General features: G+C 43.8%; 1 long non-coding RNA gene across 1 annotated transcript; it reads right to left on the bottom strand.

Moving 5' to 3' along the window:
* Window positions 1–3,341: 3,341 nt before the first annotated feature.
* Window positions 3,342–5,650, bottom strand: LOC137366425 (uncharacterized). The gene is made up of 3 exons (XR_010973381.1): window positions 5,563–5,650; window positions 3,701–3,832; window positions 3,342–3,495 (listed from the first exon to the last, which is right to left on the bottom strand). It is a non-coding gene; the product is annotated as an uncharacterized lncRNA (long non-coding RNA).
* Window positions 5,651–11,482: the final 5,832 nt, after the last annotated feature.

Raw genomic sequence — 11,482 nt, 5'->3', positions numbered from 1 at the left:
GAAAGTATAGGTGGTCTGATTAGCAAGTTTGCAGACGACACTGAGATTGGTGGAGTAGCAGATCGTGAAGGGGACTGTCAGAGAATACAGCAGAATATACATAGATTGGAGAGTTGGGCAGAGGAATGGCAGATGGAGTTCAATCAGGGCAAATGCGAGATGATGCATTTTGGAAGATCCAATTCAAGAGTGAACTATACAGTCAATGGAAAAGTCCCAGGAAAAATTGATGTACAGAGAGATTTGGGTGTTCAGGTCCATTGTTCCCTGAAGGTGGCAACGCAGGTCAATAGAGTGGTCAAGAAGGCATACGGCATGCTTTCCTTCATCGGACGGGGTATTGAGTACAAGAGTTGGCAGGACATGTTACAGTTGTATAAGACTTTGGTTCGGCCACATTTGGAACACTGCGTGCAGTTCTGGTCGCCACATTACCAAAAGGATGTGGATGCTTTGGAGAGGGTGCAGAGGAGGTTTACCAGGATGTTGCCTGGTGTGGAGGGCGCTAGCTATGAAGAGATGTTGAGTAGATTAGGATTATTTTCATTAGAAAGATGGAGGTTGAGGGGGGACCTGATTGAGGTGTACAATATCATGAGAGGTATAGACAGGTTGGATAGCAAGGAGCTTTATCACAGAGTGCGGGATTCAATTACAAGGGGTCCCGAGTTCAGAGTGAAAGGGGAAACGTTTAGGGGGCATATGCGTGGAAATGTCTTTACGCAGAGGGTGGTGGGTGCCTGGAACGCATTGCCAGCGGAGGTGATAGACGCGAGGACGACAGCATCTTTTAAGATGTATCTGGACAGATACATGAATGAAAATAGGTGACATGTTCAGATAGAGGATCTGGATCGGCGCAGGCTTGGAGGGCCGAAGGGCCTGTTCCTGTGCTGTAATTTTCTTTGTTCTTTGTTCAAAGTTCATTCCTTTCAGTTGAGAATGAGGTCAGGAAACTACACTGAAATAGTCATCAATGTACCCAAACAAGATGCCGTGTGCTGGTGGGAGTTAAGGGTGTCAAAGGACTGGTTGGCGAGGCAAGTGATAACGATGCAGAGAGGCTGCACGTCGTAGTCAGAGATACTGGTGTATGTGGAAGGTACATCCTGGTAGAAGATGGATTGTAAAGCGACTGGACATCCCGGTATGGGATGGAAAAGTAGAGAACTGAATATTTTGAATGGGCTAACTTGTCGATGGTTTGAACATCCTGGTTAGTGACAGAAGTGTTGAGGGTATGGCCGTCCTGATGAGGGATGGAGTAGCAGGGATCCGAATTTCTTGAATGGATTGGGTTTTAAAGGGATTGATCTTCCTGGTGAGTGATAGAGTTTCAGCAGAATTACATGCTCTGGAGAGAGAAAGAGAAGTTTAAAGGGAATGAACATCTTGGTGGGAGATGTAAATGTAGAGTGGTTGGACGGCCTGGGGAGGGATGAAGTTGAGGGAGTCTACATGTCCTGTTTACAGTGTTGGACTGGATGTCCATGGCGAAAAGGAAACATTGCTGGCCAGGACACCAGAGTAGTTAAAATCGTGGTTGGCGACAGCAGAAGACAAGGGGAGAAAGTGCAATGGAAAGAGTTAAGCTCCATCGGAAAGGAACAGATTGAAATGTTGAGTCTATCGAGGTAGTCTTGTTTGTGGATGTTTGCAGGATTTAGATGGGTCTGTGCGCGGTTACAGGCACGGGGTGAAGATCTCAAGAGGAAATGAGTTCAATGATAGTATGGGAAAGGACGACATGATGTTCGGTGTTGTGGTCATGGTCTGGGTGAGGTGGAACGATATGTCAGAGAGTTCGTGTTTAGGCTCCCCAAGGTCGAGGTCTTTTCAGAAAACATCAACAGCGATTCCATAGTCTGCAGGTTTAATAACAACGTCAGGGTGGGGAGAATGAATTGCTGCAGATCACAGGGACATTGATAACAAAGAGTAAAGTGGGGCAGGATTCATTTAATCACAATTGCCTGCATCTTAACACAGACCTTCACTATTTTACTCTCTCAAGTCCCCCTTTTTCCCTGATCCTGTATTTGCTAAAAGTAATAAATTTTGACTAATATATATTTCTGAAGAAATCACATTAACATTCAAAGCTCTCGCCACAGATGATATCTTAGCTGTTAAATAATTTCAGCATGATTCGTTTTCAATTCAAATGATGGTCGTCGTCTGCTGATGGATACGGGTATTTATGTAAGCCAACGAGTCAGAAAAATCACAATTTTCTGGAGAGTAATGCATGGTGTAGCTTCTCTCCCGACAGAGTAACAATTGCGCTCTGCTGATAACTCACTGAAATGTTTAAAATTGACGGCACAAACGCATGGATTTCTGACCAGATTCTCCTGCTCTGCCGCCATACTCTGGGATAGTGTAGCACAGTAAAAGAACATTGCATTGTATCTAGGAATTGGTGTTTATTTAGCACTTGAAACATAAAAGAGTTTTTGATGTTGACAAAGGCACAAATTCCAACTGCAACATTGAATAAATGCTTTTTAAAATTATTTTTAAGGTTATTCCTATTGTACATCAGCACTTACATTATAAACTGCAGTAATTTGTTCACATCGAGTATATGGCGATGGAGGAATCAGTAACAATAAATGGAGATTAAAGAGACAGACCATTTATTTGTCACCTGACGTGTTCTAAACCTTTTTTTAACAGGCTATGGAAAAGTGAATCGGTTACAAAACGAACATTACATAAACTCTTTATTAATAACCAATGGTTTTCATCTCTGTAACAGTGCTGGTAATTACATGTGGAGTAATATATCTCACTATTTGTATAGACAGAGAAATGATCCGATATCAATTCTGTTTTGTATTTTAATTAAACAGAAAACACACACCTTCAAACAAAATATGGAGAAAAGCCAAATCTAGTTATTTCAACACAAAGTAAAATGATGGTTAATTAAAATAAAGTGATGTTTATATAGTAAAGCAAAGCACATTCATCATGTTCACACTGTTGGAAAGATTCATGCCATTCCCTCAGATTTAACACAGATTCGCCTCCAGACATCATTCACAGGATTTGAGGCTGACTTTGACCTGAAAGGACAACAAAAACGACTTGAGAGATTTACAGCAATGTTACGCATCAGACAAATACATCAAATACCGTATCTGATCTCCTCAGAATATTTCTGCTTCAATAAGCCTCCTATATCATTAGTAAGTACAGAAAATGTTCTCTTCTGATACTTTGGAATCACTGACCATTGAAAACACCATTAATTATCATATTAATATCGGAAACAGCCGGGACTGCAGTGTCAGCACAAATACATGGAACAAATAATAAAGCATTCGTCTTACCGGTGTGATGGAGATGTAAGATGTTGAACCACACAGTCACTGCCCATTGTTAGTGGAATGTCTGCTATTGTGAACGTGTCACAGTGAACATCCTCATTGTTTTCAGGACTGGAGGGAACCAGCAAAGCGGTATCAGTGCGGGTCTGAGAGCTGTATACTGTTGAGCGAAAGACGATGGATTAATGACTGGACTGAAAGCGGGTTCAGTGCGGGTTATCTATATATGTGTCAATAACGTAGAGGGGACTGGAATGTGGTGGCCTCTGAATGTTTTCCAGCTCCATTCACCGCGTTGATTTTTTTTACCGCTGGGTGATAGCAGATAAAATGGACCAGCTGGTGACTGTGGGAGTTTAACTCACCAAGAGTGGAGAGATCACCGCCGGCACTTGTCAGTGTGAAGAGATCATCAGGACCACTGTCCAGCAAAAAGTGCCCATCCTGAGTGTCAATGGCTCCAATATCAACGTCATCATAATCAGCGGGAACCAGACCTGAGAGGAAATAATGATTTTCACTGAAAATAAATGGTAACACTGAATGCTTAGAATTATATTATTAGACGTCAGTATACACGGGCCGGCCAGGGTAGACTGTGATCTTCAACTGTCGTGAGATTAGAGGCTGGCGAATGGTGGGAACTTGTCGTGTCTCGACAGGTAAGTCATCGCTCATGCTATGTTTAAAATGCAGCCTGCAATCGACTGAAAGGAACGGCAGAGTAGGACATTGGTTGGGAGACTGGCAACCTGCATGTTTGGCAGATGGCAGCAGCCAGAGCAAGGGTGGCGCCCAGGTTTTCGCATGCCTCCATGGAAGTGCTCCTTCAGACAGAAAGGGAAAGGAGGGAAGCGCTTTTTCATCGGGACGGGAGGAGGAGGCCAGCTAGGCAGGTGGGGAGGGCGGCGGCATGGCAGGAGATTGAGCAGGAGGTAACCAGCTGTGACGTGGTCCCATGTAAGAGGTTTCAGTGCAGAAACAGGATCAATGCCCTGATGTAGTATGGCAAGGTGAGTGCAGTGCCTAACATTAAGCTGACGGCCTCAAATGTCAGAAAAGATGAAAATATATTTGGGGAAGGGGTGCCCACACTCATTGGTTCAGATCCTCCTCCATCATCGTGCACAGCTCAGTGACCGCCTCCCTGGAGAGGCACAATCTTCAGTGACACTGCTGCTCTGACATTTGCAGGAAGCAGAACCTCAGATGGTAAACCCTCTCTGATGGGTCGCATCTTCTGCACTCAAGAAGCTGCTTGCGTGCTACTGTGAGACCTGCTCGCCCACCCTCTCTTCCAGCGTCATGATCCTTGTCCCTCTCTGGGTGCTGCAGCCCAAATCTCGCGGACTACAGTTCTCTCCATCTCTGATGCTCCTCCACAATGGGAGATCTCAAAACAGGAGTGGATGACATCTATTGTAAATTGTTGCACTCATTTCTCAATGCCTCCACTCTTTTCACTTTGCATACATATGTTGCAAGTCAGAGAGGATGCTCATCCTGAATACTTCTGTTGTGATCGCCAAGATCGGTCAGCCTCCAGATTGCCAATAACGTGATTCAGTATCTCTCGCCCTCCCTCCAGTGCCACAATGCTTTTCAAAGCCAAAACTGACCTTCCTCTGAGCTTCCGCCTCCGTGTCGATGGCGAGTCTCTGAAAGCTGTTGTTGTCGCCCGCCTTTCACTAATTTGTGAATAGTTCAGAAAATTGCCATGAATTTCCTGTTTTATAGGCTCAGTTATCTGCCCAGAGCCTTATAGTGCAGCCTCCACCCACCAGCTCTGCCGACTCTGGGAATATCACCTAACAGTGTAAAGATGTCGAGCTTCCTTTGCACCGCTATCCAGTGGCAATTTCCCTCCCAATCTGCAGCCAATGTGTAATAAAATTCTGCCCTCCGTATTAAAGTCACATGTATCCCGTTGAATCACCTATCTAACATGCACACAAATTTCACATTTCACTGCCCAGACAACAGTGTCAGAAAACATCATGAACTGAAAGTTTAATTCCATTATACTACTGGGTGCAATTGGGATGATTTTGTAGAAATCCAAATTATTTCTCCATTTTTTAAAACTAAAATCAATCAGCAAATCTCCATGTCTTCAGCAGCATCATTTTACAGCGAGTAAGTTCTGATATATTTCAATGTTAATTTTAGATAGCAGACAGCGTGATGGATTAAAAAGCCTGATGATGACAAGTAAAAATGTATCCACCCTGAATACTGGAGGAGTTCCCTTCAGAATTTTCTGATCCAGGATCCGTGTCACCCAAACTGTGACTGGTGTAATATTCAATCTGATTGAGGGACTCAATGGAATCAGTAACTGTTAAACACAAACATGGATGGTTATTGGAGAGATTGAGTGGGACGTTCGAGCAAATAACAATAAACCGTCATCATCTGATGACAATGTCCTGGGACTTTGTATCTGACACGATTGTGGAACATTCATCACAGGGACTGCAGTGGTTCAGGAGCATCTTGGGATGGACCAATAATGTTGGCTCATACAGCGAGCAGTTAAAACAATACACAGTACAGCTGGTCGTTCAGATTTCAGACATCAGCGCAGAAACAACAGTGAAAAAATAGTCAGTTAGCACAGTTTCTTAATACAGATCCCTCCACCCTGTCCCCATCTCTTTCCATTTTAGAGTCTCAAATGGCCGATGTTGGCTCCAAAACCGAACCCCACCCCGGATAATGGGGCAGAAAAGAGTGCAAGGAGGCTAATAACGGATTTGTTCTTAAAGTCATAGAGTCGTACAGCATAGAAACAGGCCCTTCGGCCCATCGCGTCCATGCCGACCATAACGAATATCTATACTAGTCCCACCTTCCTGCATTAATTCCATATCCCTACATGCATTGATCATTCAAGTACCTGTCCAGATGCCTCTTAAATGTTGCTACTTTTCCTGTCTCCACCACCTCCTCAGGCAGCTAATTCCAGATACCCACTATTCTTTGTGTGAAACATTTACCCCTTTGATCCCCTTTAAACCTCCTCCCTCTCACCTTAAATCTATGCCGTCTAGTTTTAGTCACCCTTAACATGGGAAACAGACTCTGGCTAACTATCCTATCTATACGTCTCATAATTTAACATACCTCTATCATGTCCCTTCTCAGCCTCCTTCGTCCAGGGAAAACAGACCCAGCCTATCCAATCTCTCTTTCTAACTCAAGTCCTCCAAACCAGCTAACATCCTTGTGAATCTTTTCTGCACCCTCTCCAGCTTAATCACATCTTTCCTGTAGTCTGGCGACCAGAACTGCACACAGTACACCTAGTGCGGCCGAACCAACGCTATGTACCACTGAAACATGACGTCCCACATCTTGTACTCAATGGCTCGGCCAATGAAGGCAAGCATGCCATATGCCTTCTTCACCACCCTGTCTACCTGTGTTGCCACTTTCAGGGAACTATGTACTTGCACCCCAAGGTCTTTCTGCTCAGCAACACTCCCACGGCCCTGCCATTCACTGTATATGTCCTGCCCTGGTTTAACTTCCCAAAATGCATCACTTCGCACTTGTCTGCGTTAAATTCAATTTGCCAGTCCCTTGCCCACTTTTCCAGTTGATCTACATCCTGTTGTAACCGGCCTCTGATCTGAAAAACAACCCTCCACCACTACCCTCTGCCTCCTATCATTAAGCCAATATTGTATCCAATTGGCTACCTCTCCCTGGATCCCATGTGTTTGAACCTTTAGGAGCAACCTACCATGCAGGACCTTGTCAAAGGCCTTGCCAAAGTTCATGTAGATATCGTCCACCGCCCTGCCCTCGTCAATCCTCTTGGTCACCTCCTCAAAAACCTCAATCAAATACGTGAGACATGATTTCCCACGCACAAAGCCATGCTGACTATCCCTAATCAAACCTTGCCTTTCCAAATGCTTGTAAATCCTGTCTCTCAGAATCCCACCAATGATGTAAGGCTCTCCAGCCTGTAGTTCGCTGGCTTATCCCTGCTTCCCTTCTTAAATAAAGGCACAACGTTAGCCATCCTCCAGTCTTCTGATACCTCACCTGTGGCTAACAATGACATAAAAATATCTTCCAGTGCCCCAGCAATCTCCTCCTTTGCTTCCTATAGCATCCTAGGATACACCTGGTCAGGCCCTGGAGATTTATCCACCTTAATGCGCTTCAAAACCTCCAACACCTCCTCCTTTGTAATGTTGATATGCTGCAGGATATCTTTTCTCTCCCTTGACCTCACTAGCTTCCATAACCTTCTGCACGGTAAATACAAACTAAAGTATTCATTTAAGACCGCGCCCATTTCCCATGTCTCCACACATCGATTCCCACACTGATCCTTAAGGGGACCGACTCACTCCCCAGTTACGCTTTTACTCTTAATATACTTCTCGAATCTTTTATGATTCTCCGTTATCTTAGCTGCCAGGGAAATCGTCTTTGTGTGTTTTGTTGTAAACTGAGTAATTTATCTCAATGGTTAAATCGCCCTGCAAATACAGTTCAGGACAGAACTTATATCGGTATGGTAGTGTTGCTGCCCCAGTATCATGAAGCAGAATTTGTAGATTTCATGTTAAACTTCAGAATACAAGGTGTTAGAATAAGTTTCTTGGTGGAAACCACCGATTTCAGGTAAGGAATTCCTGATGGGAAAGTGTTTCTGATCCAGAATTCCAGTCACCTAGAAAAATAAAATCTGAGTCAATGTGACTGTCTCCTTCTGAGAGCAGTGATTATTTATGGTCTAGTTTAAATGGAATGAAATGACATGATAGTTATAAACAAATAGAAATCACGTTCTTCCAGCATTAGCGGCGGGTGGGAATCTTCCCAAACCCATTGCTCATCTTACTATACTCACAGAAAGACACACTCGCACTGTGACAGGGCTCCTTCACATGGTGATAGTGAGCAGATTTCTGACAGTGTTCAGTCAGTAACCTGACTATTAAAATGGGGTATTTAAGCGGAAGTGACATTTGTCTAGTGAAAATTCGGTATGAAATATAAAATACAGACCTGAACGCCGGACCTGATAGGAATCCTTGCCAGGTGGAATATTCCCAATCTCTTCATAAATTGCTTGGTACAAACCAGCCAGTGAACCCTTGCCGCTAGTGACAGAACCTGTCAGGTGGATGGTGGGGAGATTAAAGTTTAGTTGCAACCCATGAGCGTTTAACAGTAAATTATCTGCGAACACTTCCAAAATGGCAGAGATTGTGATAGTAAAGAGATAAAGCCAGGTATTGTGAATGCGGAGTAGTTTTATTGTCCGTATTTGTGCATATGTCTTTGTGTCTATTTTTCTACATACTCATATGTTCACCTGCAGCAGACTGGGGACAAATGTGTTCACTGAGGAAAAGTTCAATCAAGTTTGTCAGAAACGATCCCCCCTCACAAAGCCATGCTACTATCCCCGATTAATGCCTGCCTCTCCAAGTGGAGATTAATCCTGTTCTTCTGAATTTTTCCCAATAGTTTCCCTACCACTGATGTTAGATTCATCTGCCTGTAATTACCTGGTTTATCCCTGCTACCCTTCTTGAATAATGGTACCGCATTCACTGTCCTTCAGTCCTCTGATACATCTCCTGTACCAGAGAGGATTTGAAAATGTGTGGCAAAGCCCCTGCTATCTCCTCCCTTATCTCACATAGCAGCCTGGGTCACATCTCATCTGGGTCTGGGGATTTATCCATTTTATGCCCACTAAAACAGCTGATACTTCCTACCTTTCAATGATAATTTGTTCAAGTATATCACAATCCCATTCCCTGATCTCTACACCTACATGGGTCGTCTCCATGGTGAATACAGATGAAAAATAATCATTTAAAGTCTAATCTACATCCTCCGACTCCACACACTGATGGCCACTAATCGGCGGTAATCTTATCCTCTTGCCCTTAATATACTTCAAAAAGACTTGGGATTGTCCTTCATCTTGCTCCCCAGTGTTTTTGCATGTCCCCTCTTCGCTCTCCTAATTACTTTTTTAAATACCCCCTACACTTCCTATACTCCTCTAGGGCCTCCACTGTTTTCAGCTCACTGATTCTGCCATTAAACTCCTTTTTGTTCCTTATCCAATCCTCTAAATCCCTTGACATCCAGGGTCTCCTGGACTTGTTGGTCCTACTCTTCAAGGTTAGGGGAACATGCTGGCTCTGAGCTCGCACTGTTTCCTTTTTGAAGATAAGAGACCATGGGATCCAGAGCAATTTGACAAAGTGGATCCACAATTGGCCTAGTGGCAGGAGGCAGAGGGTGATGGTCAAAAGTTGTTTTTTTTGAGTGGAAGCCAGTGACCAGTGGTGTACTACAGGAATCGATGCTGGGACCCTTGCTGTTTGCACTGTACCTTTAGATGTAAATACAGGAGGTATGATCAGTAAGTTTGCAGATAACACGAAAATTGCTGATGTCGTAGACAGTGAGGAGGAACGCCTTATATTACAGGACGAAATAGATGTGCTGGTAAGATGGATGGTGTCCGAGCAAATGGAATTTAATCCTAAGAAGTGTGAGGTGATGCATTTTGGGAGGACATTCAAGGCAAGGGAATATACAATGGATGGTAGGACACTAGGGAGTCCAGAAGGTCAGTGGGACATTGGTGGACTTGTTCATGATCACTGAAGGCAGAAGCACAGGGAGATAAGGTGGTGAGGAAGGACATATGGGATACTTGCCTTTATTAGCCGAGGCATAGCATATAAGAGCAGGAAGACTATGATGGAGCTCTATGAAATGCTAGTTAGGCCACAGCTGGAGTACTGTATACAGTTCTGGGCACCACACGATAGGATTGATGTGATTGCACGGGAGAGGATGCTGAGGAGATTCACCAGGATGTTGCCTGGTCTGGAGCATTTCAGTTCTGTAGAGAGACTGGATAGGCTAGGGTTGTATTCTTTAGCGCAGAGAAGGCTGAGGGGAAACCTGATTGAACTTTACTAAATTACGAAGGGCATTGATAGGATAGATAGGAAGAAACGTTTTCCTTTACCAGAGGGGTCAGTTGCCTGGGGACATGGATTCAACATAAGGGGCAGGAAGTTTAGTGGGGATTTGAGGAAAAAAATATTCACCCAGAGGATGTGGAGTCTGGAACACACTGCCTGAAGAGATGGTGGAGGCAGGAACCCTCACAACATTTAAGGTATTTAGATGAGCACGCGAAACACCATAGCATACAAGGCTAAGGGCCGAGTGCTGGAAAATGGGATTAGAATAGATAAGTGCTTGATGGCCGGCACATGCACAATGGGCTGAAGGGCTAGTTTCTGTGCTGTATAACTCTATTACTGTATGACTCGATGACCTGATCTGCTTCTTGTGTTCGTTTGTAAACTACTGCCAGTCTAGTGAGGTTAGAAAGCTTGATCGTATCAGCTTTTGGACTGTCTTGTTTCAGAGTCTGTTCTAGTCGGGTCCTCGGCAGAGATAACAGGCCGATGCTGTCCGAGCTTTCAAATCTTTCTGAGTAAGAGAGAGAGCTATTTCTATAAGAACTCTATGTTATTATGGAAAGTGTTTTTTATTAAGAGGCCCATTTCTTATAATAAATCAGGAGTGTGTTAGTTGGGTGAAATATGAGTGGAAGCGTTGTTTTGGAATGTAGAATCACCGCTGGTGAATGCAGAAGGTCCTATTCAAATTTCATTTGTCAAAATAACAGGCAGACCCGGTTAGACAGCTCGAGATTGGATGCCCAGAGCCAGAATCTGAAGGGCTGGATTTGATACCCAATGGATGAAGGAAGATTTAAAAGTCAAATAAATAGCTGAATGCACAGCCCAGAAATTCCAATCAAATTTCTTGATCCATTGTTACAATAAGTAAATTCTTCCAGACTTTCATGTATTATGTGATGAACTCTCACAGTGAATGTGGACACTTCAAATCACTCTCCAGTTTAAATGTCACCTTTCACTATTTGCGAGCACGTTGAATTGAGAAAATCAGCAAAAATAATTACAATGTGTTTCTAACAAGGCCACTTGACGGTTCATAGAAAGCTGCAATGAACGAGAGTTTTGGCAGTATATGACACAATATCTGGGATTTTGTGTTGGATCCGCGGTAAGATATGAGCCTCACCTCTTCTGATTGAATTTTTCTGTATA

Source organism: Heterodontus francisci, unplaced genomic scaffold (genome assembly GCF_036365525.1).
Source record: "Heterodontus francisci isolate sHetFra1 unplaced genomic scaffold, sHetFra1.hap1 HAP1_SCAFFOLD_88, whole genome shotgun sequence".
Classification (NCBI taxonomy): domain Eukaryota; kingdom Metazoa; phylum Chordata; class Chondrichthyes; order Heterodontiformes; family Heterodontidae; genus Heterodontus; species Heterodontus francisci.
The sequence above is the reverse complement of the archived record's forward strand: the minus strand, read 5'-3'. Positions and strand labels throughout refer to the sequence as shown.